This window comes from Sus scrofa, chromosome 3 (genome assembly GCF_054392235.1).
Source record: "Sus scrofa isolate SSC_HxYL_T2T_F1_AM1 chromosome 3, Sscrofa_HxYL_maternal_Yorkshire_Landrace_v2.0, whole genome shotgun sequence".
NCBI classification, from domain to species: Eukaryota; Metazoa; Chordata; class Mammalia; order Artiodactyla; family Suidae; genus Sus; species Sus scrofa.
This window is the reverse complement of record NC_139385.1, coordinates 12520036-12544974: the sequence shown is the minus strand read 5'-3', so window position 1 is coordinate 12544974 and position 24939 is coordinate 12520036. Positions and strand designations below refer to the sequence as shown.

General features: G+C 45.4%; 1 long non-coding RNA gene across 4 annotated transcripts in view; it reads left to right on the top strand.

The window, feature by feature from the left end:
* LOC102157493 (uncharacterized) overlaps positions 1-24939 on the top strand; it is a 978951-nt gene that overhangs the window by 804784 nt on the left and 149228 nt on the right. For 2 of the 4 annotated variants that reach the window (XR_014840336.1, XR_002342334.2), the window contains 2 exons: positions 11148-11207; positions 13443-13591. The exons of 1 other annotated variant lie outside the window; for it this stretch is intronic. This is a non-coding gene — a long non-coding RNA (uncharacterized LOC102157493). The remainder of the gene's footprint in view (positions 1-11147; positions 11208-13442; positions 13592-24939) is intronic. One more of the 4 variants, XR_014840343.1, reaches the window with a different exon arrangement.

Sequence of the window (24939 nt, the reverse complement as noted above, 5' to 3'; positions counted from 1 at the left end):
CAACATTTGAAGAGTTCTGCTTCTTCAGTCAGACTATAAATATTTCATTCAGACTGAGTTTCCTTAACTGAGGACATAGGTCTCAAATCATGCTAATACATAGTACAAATTAAGAGTAAATAAAATGTCATCTTAAATTTCTTTCATCTATTATAGAAATATTATGTGCTCATTACAGAAAATTTAGAAAGTGAGATTTTAACAGTTTTTTTTTTGTTTTTTTTTTTTTTTTGGTTTTCTTTGGCCTTCCCATCTCTCCTTCACTTTTTAATTTTACATACCTTTTTTTTTTGCCTTTTTTGAAACAGACAGACTCATGCTATATATAAATTTTATGAATATTTTAACTTTTTATATAGCCTCTGACTACATTATAAACAATTTATCCCATACCATCACAGCCTCTTCATAAGATGATTTTAGTTCAAAGTTTTATTGAGATAATTATAGAATCAGAATTCCTGTCGCGGCTCAGTGGTTAGCAAACCCGACTAGCATCCCTGAGGACGCAGGTTCCATCCCTGGCCTTGCCCAGTGGGTTAAGGATCCAGCATTGCTGTGAGCTGTGGTGTAGGTCGCAGACATGGCTCGGATCCCCTGTTGCTGTGGCTGTGATGTAGGCTGGCGGCTGCAGCTCCCATCGGACCCCTAGCCTGGGAACCTCCATATGCCTCGGGTGCAGCCCTAAAAAGACGAAACGAAATTACAGATTCATACACCGTTGTAAGAAAAATAAAGAAGACTGTTCGCCTCATTCCCCCCAGTGGCAATACCTTACAAAACTATAGTGGAATTTTACACCAGGATATTGATGTTGACATAATCCACTGATTCTGTTCCGTTTCCCCAGCTGTACTTGTAACTCATTTGTGTCTCTGTGTGTATATGTGTGCATTTAATTTTATATGATTTTATGAGATGTGCAGATTCCTGTGTCCGTCGCAATCAAGGCACCGAACAATTCTACCACCCCAAGAATTTCTCATGTCATCCTTTGATCGAGACACCAGGCTCCTCCTCTTCCCTCCCCCAGTCCCTCACTCTTGGCATTCGCTCATCTGTTTTCCATTTCTAAAATTTTGTCTTTTCAAACATATATATCAATGGCATCATGCCATATCTAATTGTGCAGTATTTCGAGGCCGACTTTTCCACTCAGCAGAATTCCCAGAGATTCAACTACCTTTTTTACATGTATCAATAATTTATTCCTAAGAAAACAGTATGGAGGTATGAAGGATCGTCAAAAAATTAAAAATAGAATTACCGTATGATCCAGCACATCCATGGCTGGGTATTCATCCAAAGGGAATGAAGTCCACGTCTGGAAGAAGTACCTATATCTGCTCCCTCGTGTTCACTGCAGCCTGATTCACAACAGGCATGATATGGAAACAACTGCATGTTCATCAATGGATGAACTGAGCAGGAGGTTGTGAAACACTGACATGTGTTGTCACACACACACACACAATGGAATACTACTCAGCCACATGAGAGAAGGATCTCCTGACATTTACAACAACATGAATGGGACCTGAGGACATTAAGCTAAGTGAAATAAGCCAGACAGAGAAAGGCAAATACCACATGGTATCACTTATATGTGGAATTAAAATGAAAAGTCAATTGTAGGAGTTCTCATTGTGGCTCAGTGGTAATGAACCTGACGAGTATCCATAAGGACACGGGTTCAATCCCTGGCCTCACTCAGTGGGTGACGGATCTGGCATTGCTGTGAGCTGTGGTATAGGTCGCAGACGTGGCTGGGATCTGGCGTGGCTGTGTCTGTGGCATAGGCCACAGCTACAGCTCCGGTTCTCCCCCTAGCCTGGGAACCTCCATATGCCAAGGGGGCGGCCCTAAAAAGAAAAAAAAAAAAGTCAATTGTATTGGAGAAATAGCCATTAAAATAATAATAATTACAAAAGATAAAAGGAAAACATAAAATAAAATGAAATGAAAAGTCAAACTCATAGAAATAGAGAGTGGGGAAAATGACTGCCAGGAGAAATAGTAAGAGGTTGGTAAAAAGGTACAAACTTTCGGCTGTGAGGGGAATAAGAAAAAGGCAATCCTCTGTTCCTTTTTATTGCTGGCCAGCCGCGCCTGGCACGCACAGATCGCCGCTTGTTTAAACATCCACCTGTGGAAGGACACCTGGGCTTTTTCCCTCGCGGAGCTGTTACTAACCACACTTCTCGGCACGGGATGTTTTTGTGGGCATAGTTTTCATTCCTCCGAGATAAAGGCCAGAAGCACAATTGCAGGGTCATATCATATTTGCGTGTGTATGAGAACGGCCGAACTCTTTTCCAAAGTGGCTGGACCATTTTACACTCCCACCAAAAATGATGGAGATTCAGTTTCTTCACATTCTCAGTAGCACTGAGCATTGTCATTCTTCTTCTTCTTTTTTTTTTTTTTTTTTTTTTTGGTCGTTCTGATAGATGCGTAGTAATAGCTCATTGTGGTTTAATTTGGAGGAGCTTTTAAATTACAAATTCGATTTTGTTAATGGTTAGAGGGCTAGTGAAATTACCTGCTGCATCTTGGTTGAGTTTGGGGAGTTTGCAGCTTTCAAGGAATTGGTCTGTTTCTTCTACGTTGTTTAATGTATGAGCTTAAAGTTAGTTGTAATATTCCCCTGTAACCTTTTTTTTTAAGTGCCACACCACCTGAGGCATATGGAAGTTCCCAGGCTAGGGGTCAAATCAAACTATAGAGCCTATGCCACAGCCACAGCAACACGAGACCCGAACCACGTCTGTGACCTACACCACAGCTCATGGCAATGCCAGATCCTTAACCCACAGAGAGAGGCCAGGGATCAAACCCGCATCCTCATGGATCCCGGCCGAGTTCATGAAAGGAACTCCCTCCCTTATAACCTCCTGATGGCCATAGAGTCTTTAGTCATATATGAGAAGATGTAGGGAGACACGTAAGATATTACATTCTTGATATTGGTGATTTGTATTTTCTCTCTCTTTGTTCTTGCCAGTCTTGCTATAGATTTTACCAGCTTCCTCATGTTTCAATGTATGGTTTTGGAATAGTTTTACAGCCCAAGTATTCAATAATAGGCAAATGGTTCTTCCTAAAAAAAGAAAATCACTCTATGCATAAAAGTTATTTCCATAATTTGGATTCTAAATCATAGGGTATATTCCAAGATTGGAAATGGTGGTTCAAAGAGGAAATTCTTGAAGGTTCCCTAGTAGTGCCTTTTGATGATGTCCTGAGTGTCGATAGCTGTGTTGCAAGCCACCCTACATTTTGTGGCGTAAAACAGTAAACATGTATTCTCTCTCATGGCACTGTGTTTAATTGGGCGCTTCTCACTCAGTTTCTCACATGGTTGCAGTCAGACTCAGGCTGGGGCAGGGGTCATGTTCAAGTCTCCCTCAATCACGTGCCTGGTGGTTGATGCTAGTTGATGCCTCAGCCATGCTATTGACCCAAACAGCTACAGGAGGCCCTTCTATGTGGGATCTACCAGGTTGCTGGATTTCCAGAGCAGGTGTCCCAAGAGAGAGTCCACGCTGATGCTGCCCTGCCTCTTGGGACCTAACCTTGGGTCTCACACAGCATCACTTCTGCCATATTCTATTTGTGGGAAGTGAATCCTTAACACCAGCTCATGTTCAAGGGAGAGGGAATTGGACTTGATGGGTGGAGTGTCAAAAGATTTGAAAACACACTAATATGTGGAACTAATAAAAAAATAATAATACAAAATGAACTTCCAAAACAGAAACAGGAGTTCCCGTCATGGCACAGCAGAAATGAATCCGACTAGGAACCATGAGGTTGCGGGTTTGATCCCGGGCCTCGCTCAGTGGGTTAAAGATCCGTGAGCTGTGGTATAGGTCGCAGATGCGGGTTGGATCTGACACGGCTGTGGCTGTGGCATAGGCTGGCAGCTACAGCTCTGATTGGACCCCTTGTCTGGGAACCTCCATATGCTGCAGGTGCATCCCTAAAAAGACAAAAAAAAAAAAAAAAAAAAAAAAAAAGCAGAAACAGACACAAAGGTTTTGAAGCCAAATATATGGTTACCAAAAGGGAAACGTGGTGGTGGGAGGGATAAATGAGGTGGTTGGGATTGACATATACATGTTACTATATATAAACTAGACAGGTAACAAGGACCTACTCTATAGCACAGGGTAACCTACTCAATACTGTGTAATAACCCATATGGGAAAAGAATCTGAAAAGGAATAGAAACGTGTGTATATATAACTGATTTACTTTGCTGTACCCCTGAAACTAACACAACTTTGTAAGTCAACTCTACTCCAATAAAATTTATTAAAAAAATAATAAAAGTCACCACAGCAGACAGGAAGGAAAAGAGAGGAGGGGTGGCTGGCCAGATGCCAGGTAGAGATATTATACACGGTGAGCAGCCAGGTCTGGGTGCAAGAAAAGAGAAGGTGACAGCTGCCATATATCGCAGAATAGAGTTTGGTAGGTGAGCTAGAGGAGTAACTAACTCCCTGCCACTCTTGCAATGACACCAGGAATCATAGCATCTCTTGACGTGGAAAGGTGGCATCTTTCAACCAATGGAGCGAATGCTGCATTTCTTATCCAATAGAAACATTAGAGTTCTCTAGAAACTCTAGACTATGAGAAGAAAAAAATAGGGCTGTGGTGTATTAAGTTGTGCGCACACCAGTGCTTTAATAAGTTCTGTTCCAGATCAGACCTTATTATATTTCCTCGAGAAATCAATGACAGGTTATTGAATGTAGCACCCTGAACGGAACATTTCTGGTGGTATTTGGCATTATAAGAGTACAACAGGAACACTCTGAGAGGCTCACTGAGGTGGCCTAGATGTTCAGTTCGAATATTTCATCCAGGCAATGACTCAGGAAGCCGGGGGGAGATGAGAGCGCGTGCTGTTTTTTTTCTCATATATAAAACCTGCATGTCTTATGTCCCAATTAGATGATTAATGTAGCTTTGTGATGGATGAGGCACTTATTTTTTTTTTTTGTTCTAAAGTCTCCTACCTTTTAAGAGAACTCTATGCAAGAGGCTTAATAATTAAACTAGGCTTGCGTGTAGACAGAAAGCGACCTATTCTATCGACCACTGAACTTCAAATTTAGACTCCTGCTTGTCCTCTGTCTCCATTTATGCTACATGAAATTTCAATTAGGTCCTTCCACTCCTCAGGTCAATCTAGGATAATAAAACATCCCTCAATCATTTCCAGGGCAAAAAAAGAAAAAAAGGTATAATAATAAAGAGTGTCCTTTTATAGGGATTTTTAAAAGCCAGTCTAGAGTCACATCCGAACTCTAAGCTATCATTTGTTTAAATGCTTTTTTTTCCCCCAGATCAGCCCTTCCCTAGGCAGTTGGGCAGGGGACCAGTGGCTGCTCACCTCCTCCCTTTGTTTTCATTCCATCACTTTCTGGATGTACTTTGGGTCCCTGCAGGGTTGGAAAGAATTTAAAGAGGAGAGGCAACGGGCAGGGCAGGAAAATTCTTACTTGACTCTTTCCATTGCGATTGCCATTGGATCTTCTGGGTGTGGCTCTTCTCTTTTTCTGAGAAGACTTTTGAGAATTCTCTGAAGACATGTGCCCCCTCACCAGAAATCCCTCTATTCTGCATTTTCCACTCCAAGCCTGAAGTCTACTCTCTGTTGGGGTCGCCTTGTCCCTGCCAGGAAGGTTCTATTAGGTTTACGTCTGATACACAGAGACCTCCTTAGACTTTGCTTTTCCTATGCTGGCCTTTCCTTTCTGGTCCTGTCTTTGCCTTGGAACCAGGTGTTGAGAATTCAAGCCCCACCCCACAGCCCCTCAGGCACAAGTGGTCAAGCACCTAGTACCTAAAGACCCCAGCTCCAAGGCCACAAGAAGGCCCTCACGTGGTTCTCTTTCCAGCCCTTCTCTTCTGATTTGAGGCGCCTGTAGGGGGAGGAAGGAGGACAGATGAATGTCTCTAGAAAAAGCCTTTGCATGATCCTTACCCAGCTCCTATGTAGGTAGCCTGCGTGCATGGTGGGGCTACTTCTGGCTGGAAGTTTTACCACCTTTTAGCATGTCCTGTGTATGGTGAGAGACCATGCATCTTAATTAAGGATGTTCATATTCTTGGCAACTCTCACACTGTTCTTAGCCTTTGTCATCTCTGCAAAAAGCCAGAGCCACGTGGTAACATCTGTTTAGACATAATTTTTCTTTGACATCTCACTTCGCTGGATATTTTGACTAGGAAGCAAGAAAGAGAAGACCCTCATAGAAAGAGACTTCGCAAGCTCCTAAAATGAAAGACAGTTAAGGAAACCTTACTGTTTTGTTTCAAGCCTCAGACAAACCATTTCATGATTTCATCTTTTGATTGTTTCAAATTATATTTACTTTATTATGAATAAGGTTAAACTTCTTTTCCAACATCACTGCCCATTTTTCTTTCCTTATAAATTGCCCATTCATGAGAGTTCCCATCGTGGCGCAGTGGTTAACGAATCCCACTAGGAACCATGAGGTTGCGGGTTTGGTCCCTGCCCTTGCTCAGTGGGTTAACAATCGTTGCTGTGAGCTGTGGTGTAGGTTGCAGACGCGGCTCGGATCCCGAGTTGCTGTGGCTCTGGTGTAGGCCGGTGTCTACAGCTCTGATTCGACCCCTAGCCTGGGAACTTCCATATGCTGAGGGAGCGGCCCAAGAAATAGCAAAAAGACTAAATAAATAAATAAATAAATAAATAAATTGCCCATTCATGACCCGAGCCCATTTTCTTATTGATGAATAAGAGCTCTTTATATCTTAAGGACCTCAACCAACCTTTTGTTAGAGGCATTTTTATTGGCGCTTTTTTTTTTTTGTCTTTTTTTGCTATTTCTTGGGCTGCTCCCGCGGCATATGGAGGTTCCCAGGCTAGGGGTCTAATCAGAGCTGTAGCCACCGGTCTATGCCAGAGCCACAGCAACGCGGGATCCGAGCCGCGTCTGCAACCTACACCACAGCTCACGGCAACACCGGATCGTTAACCCACTGAGCAAGGGCAGGGGCCGAACCCGCAACCTCATGGTTCCTAGTTGGATTCGTTAACCACTGCACCACGACGGGAACTCCTGGTGCTTTTTTTTTGTTTCTTCAACTTTTTCCAAGCTAGGAGCTTAGATTTTGTTTCATATGTAATGGGAAGCCATTGGTGGATTTTATGTAGGGTATTTTTAAAAGTTTTAAATATCAATTTTCTTGAGGTATAATCCACATAAAATTAAATATACTTATTTTAAGTATACAGTTTGAGGTCTGGAAAAATGTATGCATCTACGTACTCATCCCACTATAAAAATGTGTAACATTCCTATGACTCCAGAAAGTTCCCTCCTGCCCTTTTACAATCAATCTTCCCATCCTTTCCCCAATCCCAGACCTCAGCGAGAGTTTCTATAGACCCTTGACCCAGCCCAGCTTCTCCTAATGGTACCATCTTATCTAACCAATTATACCTCAATAAAGCTGGAGAAGGAAGCTAAGTTAAGTTAACAAAACAAAACAAATGCAATCTTGAATTGGGTCCTGGAACAGAAAAAGGACATTAGTGAGAAAATAGTAAAATCTGATTAGAGTTTAGAGTTTGGTGAATAATTGCCTGTGATAATTGTAAACATCTAAAGACATTGTAGGTTCTTTTTTGAGCAGAACTGCTTCCTGGGAGCCAGCACATTCGGTGACCACATATTAGTCATTTGTAGTTAGGACAGGAGTAGATTTCTCTCCCACTCACAGGAGAGTTGAACCATACCAATCCCTTTTGTTATAAATGTAAACAAATGGTTTGCAAGGGTGTTTCAAAGACGCTGTTCTCTGCCAAGTGGGTTCCAGCTACAGAAAAATTTGCATTGATTGTCCCATGGAAAGATCTCAAGTTTCAGAAAAATTCCTGGAAGCTCTTCCCTAGGATATGACATTTTTTTTTTTAAATGCCCTTAATAAAGAGTCTTTCAGAGACTGCAGCCTGGAAACTGGTCAAGGCATGAACCTATGGTTAGTGACAGGCAAAGCAGCCACTTAGCCAAGCTGTAAAGAAAGGAGAATTCGCTTGAAGACTCGCCCCAGCTCTGAAGGACCCTGCTGACACCTTCGTCGAGGCACAAGAGACAGAGGCAGGCCAGCAGTTGCAGGAGAAGCGCAGGAGGAAAGAGAGCTTCTTCCCCGCCCTGCCCCTTCCCGAGACCTCCTCCTCTCCTCCGCAGATGCCATTTCAAATGGAGTGATTGATCCTAGATTTTTTTTTTTCCCTCTCTCTGGCAGAGCCAGCCAACTAGTGGAGACATTTCTATTAGATTAGGAGCCAGGAAATGAGAAAAATCCTTGCCTCACAAGGGACTTGTTCGCAGGTCACATGCCTGCCTGGTTGAAATGCAGAGAAATAAACAGGAACATTTTGTGGGAGAGGAAACCAAATGAATGACCACCTTTGTGGTTCCTCTGTTCTTCCTACACCTCCCCTTCCCTCCCCCTCCCTCCTCGCCCCCCAGCCCTTCTGCAGAGTCTTCAAACAGGGTGACTTTAGAACCCTCCTGTCCAGAGATCACCGAAACCCAGAATCCTAGCATCTCAAAACGTGAAATGCTTGATTGAGTAGCTCAGCCTGCACCCAGAGTCGGGGCAGAATGAAGGTGCACATCCCAGTTGGCTGCTCACCAGCTGTGTGATCGCAGGAGGATCACCTCGCCTTTTGTAGCCCTGGTGTCCTTATCTGTAAAAGAGGGCCAACGGCCGCGATGATCAAAGTGGATCATGCGTACCTAGCATCTGCCACAGTGCACATGACAGAAATTCAATAACCTCAAATCCCTTGAAATTAGATTTGCAGCACCTTGAAATCCTAGCAAATTTAAAAAAAAAAATAGTTACTCATTCAATTTCCTATGCCATGTATTAATTTCCTCCAAATAATCAGCAGGCTGCCAGGTGCCTTTTCAAATAGAGCTTTGAAATGTGGAGTCGTCTGAGCAGCGCAGGACAGAGAGGGACCAAAAGCACAGAACCATTAGCGTGGTACCCCTTGTGAGGCAGCCCAACCCCGAGTCCAAGCGGAGCTCCCTATCTGATATTCCTGCAGCAGTGTGGGCACAGTTAAGGGCTTAAGAGGAGAAGTTCACTCTTACTACCTTCCACCTCCTCCGAGGTGGCCCCTGTGATTCCAGCCAGGGGGGACACTCTCTCATGACTCTTCTCCACTTCCTCCCCTTCCAGGGGAGGAGGTGAGTCTGGAGGGATGACCTTCCAGGGCAACAATTCACCACATTTACTGATGATCATTCAAAATCCTCTCACATGGCTATGACTGTCTCCCTCTTGGGCACACTCTTTTAGCAACGCTCTTTGATCTGTGTTCTGGAATCCCAAAGCTTAGGAAGAACAGCTTACCTCTCTTCTCCTCCTTCCAGCTAAGAGGGTTCCACTGAGAGCAAGCCCAGTCTGAGTGGACCTCTGTGCCCTGTGATTCTCCTATGTGGCATCCAGGAGAGGGAAGTGGGGGGAAGGCACAGGCAAACTCAGTGACCATCCTCTGATGGATTCTCCATTGGGACTGGCTGGTGTAGGAACCTGGACTCAGATTTAAAGATGGATGTGTCTTAAGAATTTAGGATCCCTCCTGCACTGTTGGTGGGAATGTAGGTTGGTACAACCATGATGGAAAACATGTATGTAGGTTCCTCAGAAAACCAAATATAGAATTACCATATGATCCAGCAATCCCACTCCTGGGCATATATCCAGACAAAACTACCATTCAAAAAGATACACGCCCCCGCTATGTTCATTGCAGCAGTCTTCACAATAGCCAAGACATGGAAACCACCTAAATGTTCCCTGACTAATGAATGGATTAAGATGTGGTATATATACATATGGAATACTACTCAGCCATAAAAAAGAACAAAATAATGTCATTTGAAGCAACATGGATGCAACTGGAGATTTTCATACTAAGTGAAGTAAGCCAAAAAGAAAAAGACAAATACCATACAATATTACTTATATGTGGAATCTAAAATATGGCATAAATGAACCTCTCTATGAAAAAAAAAAAAAACACACAACCTTATGGACATGAAGAACAGACTTGTGGTTGCCAAGGAGGGGCAGACTGGGATGGACTGGGAGTTTGGGGTTAATAAATGCAAATGCTTACATTTAGAATGGATAAGCAATAAAGTCCTGCTGTTCAGCACAGGCAACTATATCTAATCACTTGTGAAAGACCATGATGGGAGATAATATGAGAACAAGAATGATATATATATATGTATAACTGGGTCATTTTGCTGTACAGCAGAAATTGACAGACAATTGTAAATCAACTATCCTTTAATTAAAAAAAAAGGGGGGGGAGAAAAGAATTTAGGATAAATGCTTTTTCATGTGGTCCAAAGGGCTGAGCAGAACTCTGTTTGAGGGTCCAGGCTCCATGCCCGGCTAACATTAGTCACTTTGCTTTGCCTTGGCGAGGATATGTCCTTCAGAACCTCATCCTGATGCGTGACCAGGGGGTTTTTCAGGGCTAGAGCTTTCTTTGGCTTCATGACACCGTATTAACAGGGTCATAACCTCTTGATATTTCAAGTCCTTTATGACAGTCAAGTCTTTACCGATGGCTGAACAAGGTGGGGTGAGTTTAGGCCCTGTAGAATGTAGCTAAAGAATTACCCTTTGCTCTTTGGAATCCTGGAACTTCCAGAAATTGGCTTTCCTGTCCCTCATTTAATAGTCTATCCAGGCAGCCGTCCACATCGACTTGGATATACCTAATTACAGGAAGATCCCTATCTGGTAGAAATCTCCTCAACACTTCACTAATCCCTAAATTCAACTCTAAAGAGAAACAAAGAATCGCTATTCCTATAATCAAGGGTGTTAGTCAATGTCTGAGCGCAAAGTAATAAATTTAGATTCAAAAGCCTCCCTGCTATGTATTAGATGACTTTATTGCATTTGATAGATGCTCAATAAATATATACTTAAAAATTTAATGGTGTCATTTATTGCCCTGAGGGCACAGGGGGTCGGTTTCCTATAAGTGGCCGGTCTTGTCAAGAGATTTGAAAGATGTATTGTCAGTTTAAACATTTTTTTTTCTTTCCATTTGATTTTCTCAGCATTTAAGTAAAGAAACATTATCTTGCCAGGCAGTGTGGAAGACGCTGGTGAAAACAGAGGTAAGAAATGTCCCTTGACCTTGAAGACTCTAAATTCTCAAGTAAGGAGAAAGGAGAGGCACTTAGCTATTTATTTTGCAATACAACCATGTTCTACAGAACAGCATACCAAGCGCCTCAGGAGTGGCAAGCAGAAAACAAACGTCTAACATGCAGACCTAGAACCAACCCAGTACACTTAGGTGGTCAAGTGATGAGGGCTGAGGATGTTGATACCAACCCCAACAGAAGAGAGCGGGGTCATGCTGCCATCACCACTTCTGTCCTCAAGCACTGGTGGAAGCCGTGGCTAACACTCTGAAGGACTCTGATCCCCAGCTCCTCTGTTTCCCAAAGATGTGAGTAGTTCAAGAGCAGAGGAAACCCTGAACTTTTGTCACATGCCCGTCCTTAGCAAACGCTGTACATCTCCTGCATTCCAAGCAAGGTACCACTGAAGACAGTGAGCAGCAAAGAGATGTGGCCAACAAAATCTTTGCCTCGGAAAGCATAGCATCTGGTCCTGGACACTGACAAGGAAGTAAACCTATCAGGCACAGAGCAACAAAACCCAAAACAAGAGCGTTGTGCCTTTCAGTATATTTTTTCCCAAGTTGCAACTTTTCTTACATGAAAAGTCTATAGGAGACAGTCTGATTTAGAAGGAGGAAGAAAAGCCCAAAAGGAATCTGTGAAAGAAAATTCATTTTTGCTTTTGACCCTTTCTTCCTGCTTAAGATTCCAGTGTGTGGTCTTGATGCTGGAGCTGCTGCAGCCGTCTTGTGACTGGAGGAACAGCCAAGCTAATCCAGAGACAGCAGCCCAGCATGCTGACACCACTGAGCCCATGAACACGCCCCGGAAGCACCTTCCTGCAGTTTTGTGTCATATGAAACATGTAATGGCTTTTTTGCTTAGGCTGCTGTTAGTCTGATTTTTTTTCCTAAATGATACAAAATCTTACACAAGGAAAAAATATATATATGTATCTACACCCACACACACATATATATATCTTTCAGTTAAAGATCACATGATAGAACAGCACTAATCATGTAAATACATGCTTATAAATAAAGAACAGGCATGGCCCCTTTCCTCATTCATATCTACTGAGGAGAGAGGGTATCAATATACTTGTTATTGGAAAAAATCTCCACTTTCTCAGGTATTATTAGCATAGTAGACTGGATCCATTCATTCCTTATTTACAGAAAGACAGCATTTCCAAGGGCGAGTAAGTATATGAAGAAATGTAATTTGATATGAAACGGTCCTGAAACACTGAGGGTAGATGTCACGTCGTACCTAGGATGTGGGTGTTTTTTCTTACATGTGTGATTGTCTAGCTAACAAGGATGTTTGTGTTCCCATGACAGTGGCTGCTCACAAATGGTTCTAATGCCTCTGCCTCTCCACCTCACCGTATAAGCAGCCGTCTCAACACAAGTATCCTGTCCACTAATAGACCCTCCTTAAAGACCACTGGGGACATTAAAAGACAACTTCTATAGACATCTTAGTACCTGTTTCAGGCCATCTCCTTAAATACCCTAAAGATGTATAAAGAGAGTTTAGGATCAAAAAATGTTTTGCACCAAGAAAACTACTAATAAATGTCCTGGAGTTCCCATGTGGCTCAGTGGTTAACAAATCTGACTAGGAACCATGAGGTTGTGGGTTCGATCCCTAGCCTTGCTCAATGGGTGGAGGATCCGGCATTGCCGTGAGCTGTGGTGTAGGTTGCAGACACGGCTCGGATTCCGAGTTGCTGTGGCTCTGGTGTAGGTGGGAAGCTACAGCTCCGATTAGATCCCTAGCCTGGGAACCTCCATATGCCATGGGAGTGGCCCAAGAAAATGGCAAAAAGACCAAAAAAAAAAAAAAAATGTCCTTTTACTTAGATTTTCTAGGACATCTTATTCACTGAAAAAAAAATTTTTTTAAAGAGTATCTTACATTCATATCACCCTCTGTGTGCCTTTGTTGTACCATGATTTGCAAGTATTCATTTTTCTCCAAGAGCTAGTTTTTCCTAGTGTTTTTTTTTTGTTTGTTTGTTTTTGTTGTGTTTTTTTTTTTTTTTCTTAGTAGAGTCCCTTTATTTACTGGAAGTACAGAAAAGGGATTCAATTTTTTTTCCCCCTCCAATAGAAAATACCTCTGCATGAATCAAGTGCATTCTTGCTACCTGAAAACAGTTTCAGGCACAACCCCCTACACAAAGGATTCACAAGTTAATAACTCTTGTTGCAGGTGTAATCCACCTGGCAGGGAAATTCCAGAGTAATCTTTTGGAAGAAGTCGCTGCTGACTTGGGAAAGGCTGCAATTCTGCGGCGCTGGGCAGAGCAAGGCCTCGGCATCGGGCCACGTGCCACGGGCTGGAAGAAATGGAAATTCTCAGTAAGTGATGTCGTGATGGGCTGGAAAACAGGTTAGCAGGAAAGAACACACGGAAAAACAGTGGGATCCAGGAGGGCAGCAGAAGACAGGGCTTCAGACTGCGGAAGGGAGGCGGGTATTGAGAGGAAAGGGTGAGCGAACACTGGGCTGCATGCCAGCCCCAGAACTCACCCATGATACCAACTCCTTGATAGAAGATTTTCCTGGGTGCCTCCAGGGGGTGGGGCAGAATCAGAGGGCGAAGCCCAGGACCAGACTAGAGAGACGGTGAGCAAGGTCGGATGTAAGAGATCAGCAGGCAACACAAAGGATGGAGCAGGAGTGTGAGTGGTCTCGTGATAAAGCCTGAGTCTATGAGTGATGGGTAAGGCGGAGGCAGGTGGATAGCACACAGCGCAGTCAGAGGCGGGGCTGGAATCCAAAGGCAGGTCTTACAGACACACCTGAATGAAATCCTCAACTTGGATATATGACGGGTCTGTCAAACAAGGTCAGAAAGACAGAAGTGGGTCACAGAAAGACAGTATGGCCCAAGAACATTGGCTTAGAGCCCAGGCAGGATTCCTTGGGGTATAATGGTCTTGTCACAGCTGCTCTTTATCACACAGAGTAGCTGTGACAAGACCGTCACATGCCAAGGAATCACACCCAGTTCCAGCTTGCTGCTGTTAACTCCTCTGTTCCCGCTTCCTCCGTGTCTTCTTCCGGTGGCATACCACCATCAGCCTTTCTGCCTAAACACCACCCCAGAAGTTAGCATCTTAAAACAATTCCACTTGTGTGCATTGGATGGGAGTTGCGTGATTTCTTCAGGACTCCTTCCCAAGGCTGTGATTTATGGGAGGTGGTTCTGGCTGCAGCCAGTACTTTGCCGAAATGGCAATGCCTCAGCTTTGGGGACTGAGACAGGACCGTCTCCTATAGTGAGGCCTTGGTCTTATAAACAAAGGAAGATCATTTCTCATTGGACATGAAGTTCTCCCTAAGAGACTGATGGTATGTCCAATAGGTCTCAGCAATGGCAAGAAGGAACCAGATGGTCCTTCCTGCATGCTCACGAGTCAAGGGTCTATGATGGGCTGCCAGTTCAGCTGAGCTCCTTTGGCTTTCTCGAAAAAAAATATATGGTTCCCAACCAGTTGTTCTCATTGACCTGTCAAGACAAAGGTCACTGGTCCTATAAGACTTGAGACAGCGTCAGATGCCCTTGCCGAAGGCTTGGGGCAGGGTTTCCTCTAGGAAGGACTGCTTGATGCCTTTCTGTGCTGCATCTAATCCATTTTTTCTTTGAACTTGAGCTTCAATATTCAGTGTTCTGTCTTAGTACGTATTTTTACTGTGTCTGAGACCACTTCTGGCTCTCTTTTTCAATTCCCCAGACATCCTGAAATAAGCCGTATTCCCCCAACTCTGCTAGGTCCCATTTCCATGGCTGAATTCTGCACAGAAGGGTTTTTTAGATGGGTGTCCAGCTTCCTACTTCTGCCAGTTGCTGCTGTCTTGGAAATCACCCCTCCATCCATCCAGGAGGCATTTAATGAGTGCCTGCAAGGTGCTAGGCGCTGGGACACAGGGCACTATGTTCTAGTCATTGGCAGAGACCTTTAAATACTCCTGATGTCAACAGCCTGCTTCCTTGTCCTTATTGTCAGTTGGCAAAACCCATCTGCTTATGTATTCTCCCAGCCTGGGTCTGTGTGGCCCCTAGTTTCCACAGTACTGAAGGTGGCTTGGGATAAGCCAGGCAGGGAAAAAAAAAAAAAAGGGAAAGTCATGTTGGGTACAAAGAGTGGGTACAAAGAGCTACCTTCACCTTGTTCCTTCATCCCATCCACAGGGGGGTGGGCACAGGTCTTTTTTACATAGAAATTGTCACTGCGTTTTGCACTGTGCCCCTGCTAGGGACACTCTTTCCCCAATATCTGCAGTGCCTTTCATCACCACATAAGGTCCTTACTCAAATGCTGCCCTCTCCATGAAGTCCTCCTTGGTGGCACATTTAAAATGTCCAACACTGGTTCCCTTAGCCCCACCGTCCCTCTCCCCTGCCCTGTTGTGTTTTTCCTGTGACCGCGGGGGACATTCTATATACCGTACTTACCCATTGTCAAGGTCTCCTCCACTAGCAGGGGTTTGCCTGTTTAATTGGATGCTATCTTGAAGTGGCAGCATAGGTGCTCAGAGGACTCTTATGGAATAAAGAAGGAAGAAAGTCTATAATCTCTTATGCCCTGCCCCCAGGACTCCCGCTCTAGTATTTATTCAGTCTTCTCTCCATCCTGTTCTCCTTCACCTATGAGTCAGAGCCATCGTATGACATGTGTGAGGTCCTTGCTGGCAAGAGCTGGGCCTGGGATGGGACCCTACACCTACCCACAGCATTCCTGTATTTCTTGGAAACACACGTGGCCTCGTTGTGAAGATAAACAGAGAGGAAAGGAGAAAGAGAAAACAGCAACATCCATCCAAACCCTGGTAAATCCAAGTAGACTATGGATTCCAGTCCCAGCGTCATGAGCATTTTTGTTGTTTTGTTTTGTCCGCTGAACCATCGAGCGCAGCTTCACCAATGTTCATTCCATGACACACCCACGTTCTAAAGAGAGAACCTTTGTGAATTGGAGCCATTTCTCCATAGGAATCACATGTCACCAGCATCCCTGTGCCGGTGGCTTCTTGGAGCTGTAAATAGATGAAAGATGTGTAAGACATGCAGCACTTGCTGGTTTGCCCGAGGGAAGGAGGAGAATGCTACCCAGCAAATCGGCCCTCTTTAAAATCCTTCTTAAGGAAATGCATGATTTATGAGCCATTTAGAACACAGCGCTGAATCTCGTGTGTTCTAAATGAGTTCTACACCGAAGCAGTTGTCAGAAGGCAGACAAGATGTGGGGCCTCTGTGCGTGGACGTGGAGGGATGGAAAAGCAATCTTGGGGCTAAAGATGGAAAAGAGAGGTTGCTTTGAGAGAAGTGTGATTTAACCTTCCGGCAAAGGAATTTGAATGCCTCCAGTTGGACAGGATTTTACATGTTTTTATTGAAACATGGTTGATTTACAATGTTGTGTTCGTTTCTCGTGTACAGCGAAGTGACTCGGTTTTCTGCATATGCATATATTCTTTATATATGCGTATCCTTTTTCAGATTCTTTTCCATGAGGGTTGAGTACAGGGTATTGAATATAATTCCCTGTGCTGTGCAGTAGGACCTGGATGTTTATCTAGTTGAGAAATAGTAGCGTCTCCCTGCTAATCTGAAACTCCTACCTTATCACTACCCACCCCCTTTCCCCTTTTGTAACCACACGTTTATTTTCCCTGCAGTTACACAGCTTTGAGGTTTGAGAGTAACACCGAGATGAGCACTATATAGAAAGAGCTCGCTATTAAAAGGGCAAAGATGGGGAGTTCCCATCGTGGCTCAGTGGTTAACGAATCCGACTAGGAACCATGAGGTTGCGGGTTCAGTCCCTGCCCTTGCTCAGTGGGTTAAGCATCCAGCGTTGCCATGAGCTGTGGTGTAGGCTGCAGATGCGACTCAGATCCTGCATTGCTCTGGCTGCAGCGTAGGCTGGCAGCTACAGCCCCGATTGGACCCCTATCCTGGGACCCTCCATATGCCGCGGGAACAACCCCAGAAAAAGGCAAAAAGACAAAATAAAATAAAATAAAAGAGCAAAGATGGTAAAAGGGCTTGTTTGGTTTACAGACCAAACCAAACACCCTGGCAACACCACGCAGACATAGCACCTGCAGGTGCCTAGGGGCTGCTGTGAAATCCGCCTTGTCTCTGGACCCTAAGCCCCTTCTGAAAAGACTCTGCAGGATGGTCCCTTAGGTGAGCACAGAGCTCGGCTTATTTATAATAATTTGGTGCGTCTGCTAACTGGCCAGGCGACGTACAGGACGTAGCCTTCTCTTCTCTTGATTGTCTCATCTGTAAAATTACAGGGCTGGACAAGCAAAACACTCAGGACTGTTTCACTAAAACATCTCCTGTCCTCATGACACTGTGGTTGAAATATTACGTTATTTTGACTTCTCAGTAACCCTGACAGCCCTTCATCCTCACTTATTCTGAACAAGAATGTTCTGTCTTCTCTAACTTAGCCACGACGTTGGTTGATTGTTGGATATGTTCCAGAGGGATGCGTACGCAGGTGGTGACTGAGATGAGTGTCCACGGGTAACGTTTCTAATCCTTCTAAGGTCTCGGTACTGGGAAGTCTTGATGATTTACGGAGGAAAAAAAGGCAAGGTCACTCAAGGATGGATGATGTAACAAATAATTCGGACATCCTTCTCAAATATCATTGTGTTTCTCCAGATTTCCATATATCAAAAGACTGGAGCTCCCACTGTGGCTCAGCAGGTTAAGAACCTGGCTAGTATCCACCAGAACGTAGGTTCAATCCCTGGCCTCATTCAGTAGTTAAGGATCTGCAGCTGCTGTGAGCTGCAGGGGAGGTCAAAGATGAGGCTGTGTGGCCATGGCCATGGCCGTGGCAAAGGCCGACAGCTGCAGCTCCGATTCGACCCCTAGCCTGGGAACCTCCATATGCTGCAGGTGCAGCCCTAAAAATAAAATAAATAAACTTACTAAACTGTAAGAGCAGTTCAAAACTGTTTACCCATGGGTATCGAGCTGCAGCGTTGGGTGAGTCTGCTGGTGGCCTCGCATGGCGAGCCACACTGGCCTCTTCTTTCCGTGTCCTTCCTCTGAACGCTAAACTCTGCTGCAGATAGCCTCCTGCCGCTGCGGCTCTTACCAGGGAGCTAACTGAGTTTGTTGGCCTTGCAAACGCATCCGTGTAGTAGTGCGGTGATGTAATGCCGTGTTCCTGTTCTCTGGACTCCGTCTCTGCTGTGACCGAGGCTTTATTTATGAGACAGGAATAGAAAACAAGAAACAGGATGGTCTTTAGCTGTGACTTGGACAAGGCTGGAACAGAGCACGGCTGCGTTTTCCTTTGTTTTCAAACACATCTGAGATGCAGGTGTTCAAGTTCAAGGAGTTCAAGATGCAGGAGCCCTGGAAGGCGGGTGAGTGCGCTCCCGATCGGGTTCTTGAGGGTCCGGCGGACAGGGCTCCAAGGAGGACCCACCGTGGTTTGTGGGTGGCTGGATGCCCTGCCCAGGGTTGACCTCTGGAAGGAGGGAGGAGCAGACTGAGAAAAGGCTGGATGCCCAGCCACGCATCATAAACAGAATCGGAATGGCACAAGACAAGGTCAGGTAGACCTAGCAGGTGTGGAGATCAGTCTGGAGCCAGAAGAGGGCAGGAGCCCCTTGGACCCAAAGTCAAAGGAAGAGGAGCACATGTGTCTGGCCACGCAGCAGAGGTGGCATGTCTGCCACAGGCTGAGCAGGAGCCATGCAGAGAATTCCATCTGGGCTGTAGAAGGAAGAGCTGGAAACAAACCCAGCCAACCCGTTAGTGGAAATTCACTGAGTCCCTCTGGGCCAGGGCCTGGACTTCAGCAAGCCAGGCAGTGCACCTGCCTTCAAGGCATTTACATTCTAGGGGTGAAAAAGAATGATGGGGCTTAAAGACAGACCGGCAGACCAATGGAACAGAAAAGGGAGCCCGGAAGTAAACCCTCATAAAGAGCAAATGATTTTCATCCCGAGTGCCAAGACTAGTCTACGGAGAAACTTTTTTTTTTTTTTTTTAATACATGGAAACTGGATATCCACAAGCAAAAGAATGATGTCAGACTCTTATCTTATGTCATCTCCAAAAATTAACTGAAACTGGTTCAAAGACTTCAATGTAAGAGTGAAAATTGTAGAACGCTTAGATGAAAACATAGGGGAAATTGAAATGATGAGCATAACAATAAGCAAAAAAGATCATTTCAGCTTCACGCAAGTGGGACAGAGATTGGCTAGAGAACCAGGCAGAGATGAGAGATGTCCAGTGCTGGGGCTGGGGAAGTTGCTTCAGGGAGGGGATGACTGAGCTGAGCTCTGAAAGATGAAAACGTGCCAGCCCTGCCACGATCGGGGGAAGGGCTCCAGGCAGAAGCAAAATAAACCACCAAGGCCCAAAGAAAGGAACAGGCTTGAGGTTTTGATGGTCAGTGTACTGGATGCAGGTAAGGAGAGAGATGAACTAGGAGACGGGAGGGGAGGGGACCAGATGATGGGGGAGGGGCTTGGGGGTCACAGGGAGGAGTTTACATTTCACTCTCAGGGAAATGAGAAACCCCTGGAGGGGTTAACAAGGGGAAGGATGAGATGTCGGTCCTTTTTCCTGCTCTGTGGAGTGGAGATGATAGGAGCCAGCCAGCCAGCAGCTTGACTGGACCAGGCCTGCATCAGTGCCAGTGCTAAGAAGTGGCGGGACTTGGAGTTCCCATTGTGGCACAGTGGTTAACGAATCTGACTAGGAACCATGATGTTGCAGGTTCGGTCCCTGCCCTTGCTCAGTTGGTTAACGATCCGTCATTGCCGTGAGCTGTGGTGTAGGTTGCAGACGCGGGTCGGATCCTGCGTTGCTGTGGCTCTGGCATAGGCCGGTGGCTACAGCCCTGATTCGACCCCTAGCCTGGGAACCTCCATATGCTGCGGGAGCGGCCCAAGAAACAGCAAAAAGACAAAAAAAAAAAAAAAAATAGAAAGAAGTGGTGGGACTCTGGATGGCTGTATTTTGGGGGGGGGCTTAGAGCTGATGGGATTAACCAAAGGCCTGGCTGGAAGACGTGAGGGGAAAAAAAGAAAGAAACCTCAAAGCCCAAGATTTGGAGCCTGAGCAGCTGGGTCGATGATGTGGTGCCACTTAAGGAAATACAAAAGTTTGCAGTGGGGCTGGGCAGGCTGGGGGGGAAGTGCCATTGTTCTGATGGGGCCGTATTAAGACTGAAATGTCTACTAAACCTCCTTAGAATTTGAGTCGGCAGTTGGATTCAGCAGCCTGGAATTCAAGGAAGGGGGCCAAGGTGAAACTAAAAATGCAAGATGTGTGTGGAGAGGGCGAGTATATGCATGCCTGTGTTTGCACATGTATATATATACATATGTAGATCCATGACTTTGAATAACATATACATGCATTTGAATGATAAATATGTGTTTATACACACATACTGCTTCGAATAATATATGTGAGTGTATCATACATTATACTGTATTATATTACCATGTGTATATATATAGAGAGAGATACATAAAATTCAGCATCCTGGGAGTGAGGGAGACCCCAGGGCCAAAGCCAGACCTGGGAGCGCTCAGGCTGGGGCCTGCAGGCAGAAGGAAGGGCAGCAGAGGTGTGAGGAAGGAGCGGTGAGCACGGCAGTGGAGTAGAAGGAAAACAGGTGCCTCTTGGAGGCCCCGCGGTGATGGGAAGGCTTGGCAGCTTCGAGGCCACCATTGCTGGGACACAGCATTCCCGCCAGTCTCGAGCAGAGGCTCCGAAGTGACGGCTGGAGGGACGTGGACAGACAGAGCTGGGTGAGCTTCCACGTCTCCCCGGACAGGGGGTGTGGCCCCACACCTCCTGGCACACGAATTTGGACACTCTCTGCACCACACCCCCATCCTTCAGAGCAAGGCAGCAAATAGCCTCTCAGTGCCACTCACCCTGGGGGCAGGAGCCCCATAGAGGCCAAGCTGGTGGAGCATAGCCTCCAGGCCAGGAAACCTTCCACCGTCTAGACATGCTGTCTGGGTGCTGGAAAGGGGCGAGCCCTGGGAAGGAAGCCTCAAAGGAGTTCAGATGCAGGAAGCATGGATCACCCATTGCTGGCAAAACCCGGACTGGCCTCCCAGCCCAGCTCCCCTCTCTGCACCCCCGCCCACCTCCCTTCTTGTCAAGAGACCAGAGATTAAAATCAGGCTCTGCTACTCTGGAGCTGCCCAGCTTCTTGAAAATCAGCCGATTGCTGTCAACCTCGGTTTTCCACACCTCACGGAAGCTACCTGAAGACAACAGAAGATAATGGAATAACGTTCAAGTTCGTAGCCCTGGACAGATACAGGGGCTTCCAGAGGTAGGTGGTTATGTTAGTCCGTTTTTTTACAGAAAGCCTTCTAATAAAATTCATGCTAAAGTGTAAATGTCTGCTATGAATGGCATCCTTCTCTGTCCAAATGCAGGGACCAGAGCCTCTAAAAAGCCCTTGGGATGACTCTTACCTTTACTGTTTTGCTCTTTAATTTTTACGGCATCATCATGCGCTCTTTGTAGGTCCTCCTCTTCCGCTACACGCTCAGTGAGGGACCTGCCTTGTGTCGCAGCCCCAGGAGTCCAGATAGTTCCTCACACATGCTTCCTGAGTGAGCAAGTGATGGCGATATTTGTAGCCTGGCACACAAATACCACACACCACACACTTGCTCGTGCACACACACGCGCTCACACACACACACAGACTTGCAAAGAATGGGATCATTACACTGTTTTTTAAATCCCACTGTACAGCAGTATTGTCTGTATATTCTGAATCACTGCTTAACAAAATGGGGGGGTCATCAAATTGGACTCTGTGAGCTGAGCATAAACACGCTGAGGATGAAAGTCCTGTTTGCACAGAGGGGAAGAGGAAAAAGTGCTTGCTTCCTAATGCAAGAGAGAAATTTCTGCAAGAGGCCAAAATAAAAGACAGCCTAAAACAAAAGCAAGATGAATCACTTTCATTCTGAAAGGACCACAGCGAAACAATGGTGCTAAATGAGATACAATTCCTGACAAAGATCTTCTCTGTTCTCCAAGGGCTTTTATGGTGCTGTGTGTACCAAGAGCTATGTTTTATCTTCCCAAAAAGAGTCGGTGTTACTTGATTTTATGCGCGGTGCCTCTCTTTGCCTCACCTCGCCACTTGCTGAGATTTAAGCCGTCTATTGTAGTGTGCTCTCTCTGATCAGCCTTAAAGATCTGAAAAGCCCTGAGTTTGCAAGAATAAAAAAAGGCCTCCGGGTTTGACAGTGACAGATCCTGCGTGTCCCCTCGGGATGACATTCCCGCAATAGGAAGACCACAGATCCTTGCGATAACAAGCTCCAGCTCCTGCTTGCCTGCGCCTTCATGCAGAGGTCATGGCACCTGCGTGGGGCAGGGGACGTTGCCTGGCGAGCTAGCACTAAGTGTCCAGAGCTCAGCAGGGGTGCTGGGTAAGAGAGAGGTGACACATGCCAAGTTTAGGGTGGGGGTGGGGTGGGCAGAGATGCAATCCCTGACCTCAAGGATGTTATAAAGGAAAACAAGGTTTAAAAAGCAAAAAAAAAAAAAAAAAAAAAAAAAAAAGATCCTTTATACTTAGACCTGCCTCCCCTGCTTAGCTATTTTCAAGAAGTGTGCCTCTGCCTCCACTAACCTCAGTCTCCTCATCTCTAAAATGGGACCATGGCAGCCTCTGCGGCAAAGTCAATGAGATCAGGACGCTGAGGCTCTTCTCACTGTAGTAAAGGGCTGGGGAGGTGCCACTTGTTGTTGTTATTACTTTTATAGACTGAGATTTTTTTATACCCCTAGCATTTCTTGGCACCGTCGGTGATTAATACCTTTTTATCTTTAATGAAGAAACAATTAGAACACAATTAGGCAAAGAGAATTGCATTACTCTTCTGATTAAAAGCCCGGGACCCAAAGGATGATGTCCAAAGTCTTCAGCCTGACTTTCCATCTCTCTGGCCCCAAGCCCACCTGCCAGCCTCCCCCGGTGCCAGCGTGAGCCCAGCAGAGCCACCCCCATTGTGCACGTCCGCTGAGCCACTCGGGCACTGGAGCTTGCCTTGCGTGGGTGTTCCTTTCTTCCCTCAGTGCCCCGTGAGCGAGTGGAGGCCTTCTATGCCAGCTTCCGCGCCCAACCCAAGGGCCACTTTCCCTAACAAGGCTTCCTTTCACTGCCCCGGTGCCCTGGAATGTTCTCTCCTCTCTGGGCTCACCCTGTGCTTTACAACAATGATTTTCCCTAGTGTGGTCCCCAGACCCCAGCAGCAGCAGCAGCAGAGAACTTGCTAGAAATTCAGATTCTCAGGCTCTACCCCTGGCCTACACTCTTGGGGTGGGGCCCAGCAACCTGTGTTTTATTTATTTATTTATTATTAATTTTTTGTCTTTTGCCATTTCTTGGGCCACTCCCGCGACATTTGGAGGTTCGCAGACTAGGGTTCAAATCGGAGCTGTAGCCACTGGCCTACGCCAGAGCCACAGCAACGCGGGATCCGAGCCGCATCTGCGACCTACACCACAGCTCACAGCAATGCCGGATCCTTAACCCACTGAGCAAGGGCAGGGATCGAACCCGCAACCTCATGATTCTCAGTCGGATTCATTAACCACTGCGCCACAACGGGAACTCCAGCAACCTGTGTTTTAACAAGCCTCCCAGATGCTTCTCATGCCGGCTCAAATTAGGAAACCAGTCCTCTGTGCAGATGTCTACTCATAATGTAATAGAATCACTTGCCTAAAAGCAGGACGGTCCTCCTTGCTTCTTAGCCAAGTTATTTTTCTATCCGTGTCCTAATTTTTTGATTGAGTGATAGGTCATGCACAATATTATATAAGTGAGAGGTGTACAGTACAGTGATGCACCATTTTTCAAGGTTATATTCCATTTATAGTTATTTTAAATATTGGCTATATGCCCCGTAGTGTCCAAAATATTATTCTTGTAGCTTATTTTATATGTAATAGTTTGTACCTCTTAACCTCCTACCTCTATAGTTCCCCTCCCCCCACGAGTCACCACTAGTTCTCAGCATCTGTGCGCCTACTTCTTTTTTGTTATGTTTATTAGTTTGTGGTGTTTTTTAGACTCCATCTATAAGCGATATTGTACAGTGTTTGTCTTTCTCTGCCTGACGTATTTCACTTAGCACAATACCCTCCAAGTCCATCCGTGTTGTTGTAAATGACCAAATTTCATTCTTTTTTATGGACGAGTAGTATTCCATTGTATCTATGGACCAGACCTTCTCTGACCATTCATCTGTTGACGGATGCTTAGGTTGCTTCTATATCTTGGCAATTGTAAATAAGGCCAGTCTGCACCTCAGGGTGCATGTATGTTTTCACATTAGCGGGTTTTTTTTGTTTGTTTGTTTGTTTTTTCAGTTATAGAACCAGGAGTGGAGCTGCTGGGCCCTATGGTGATTCTGTTCTTAGCTCATTGAGAAATCTCTATTGTGTCCTAATTTCCCTCATCCATAAAACTGGGCATTATCAAATTACCTTGCAGGAATATTTAAGACTTCAAAATAATACATATAAAATGTGAGATACTGTATCCCAAACACTGATCCTCTCCTGACCCCTTCTGCCCCAGCTCCCAGTTGTTTATTCATATTGTATATAGTGTATCAGTCATTCCATAAAGCTCTCCACTGCCTTGCAGAAGAGACCC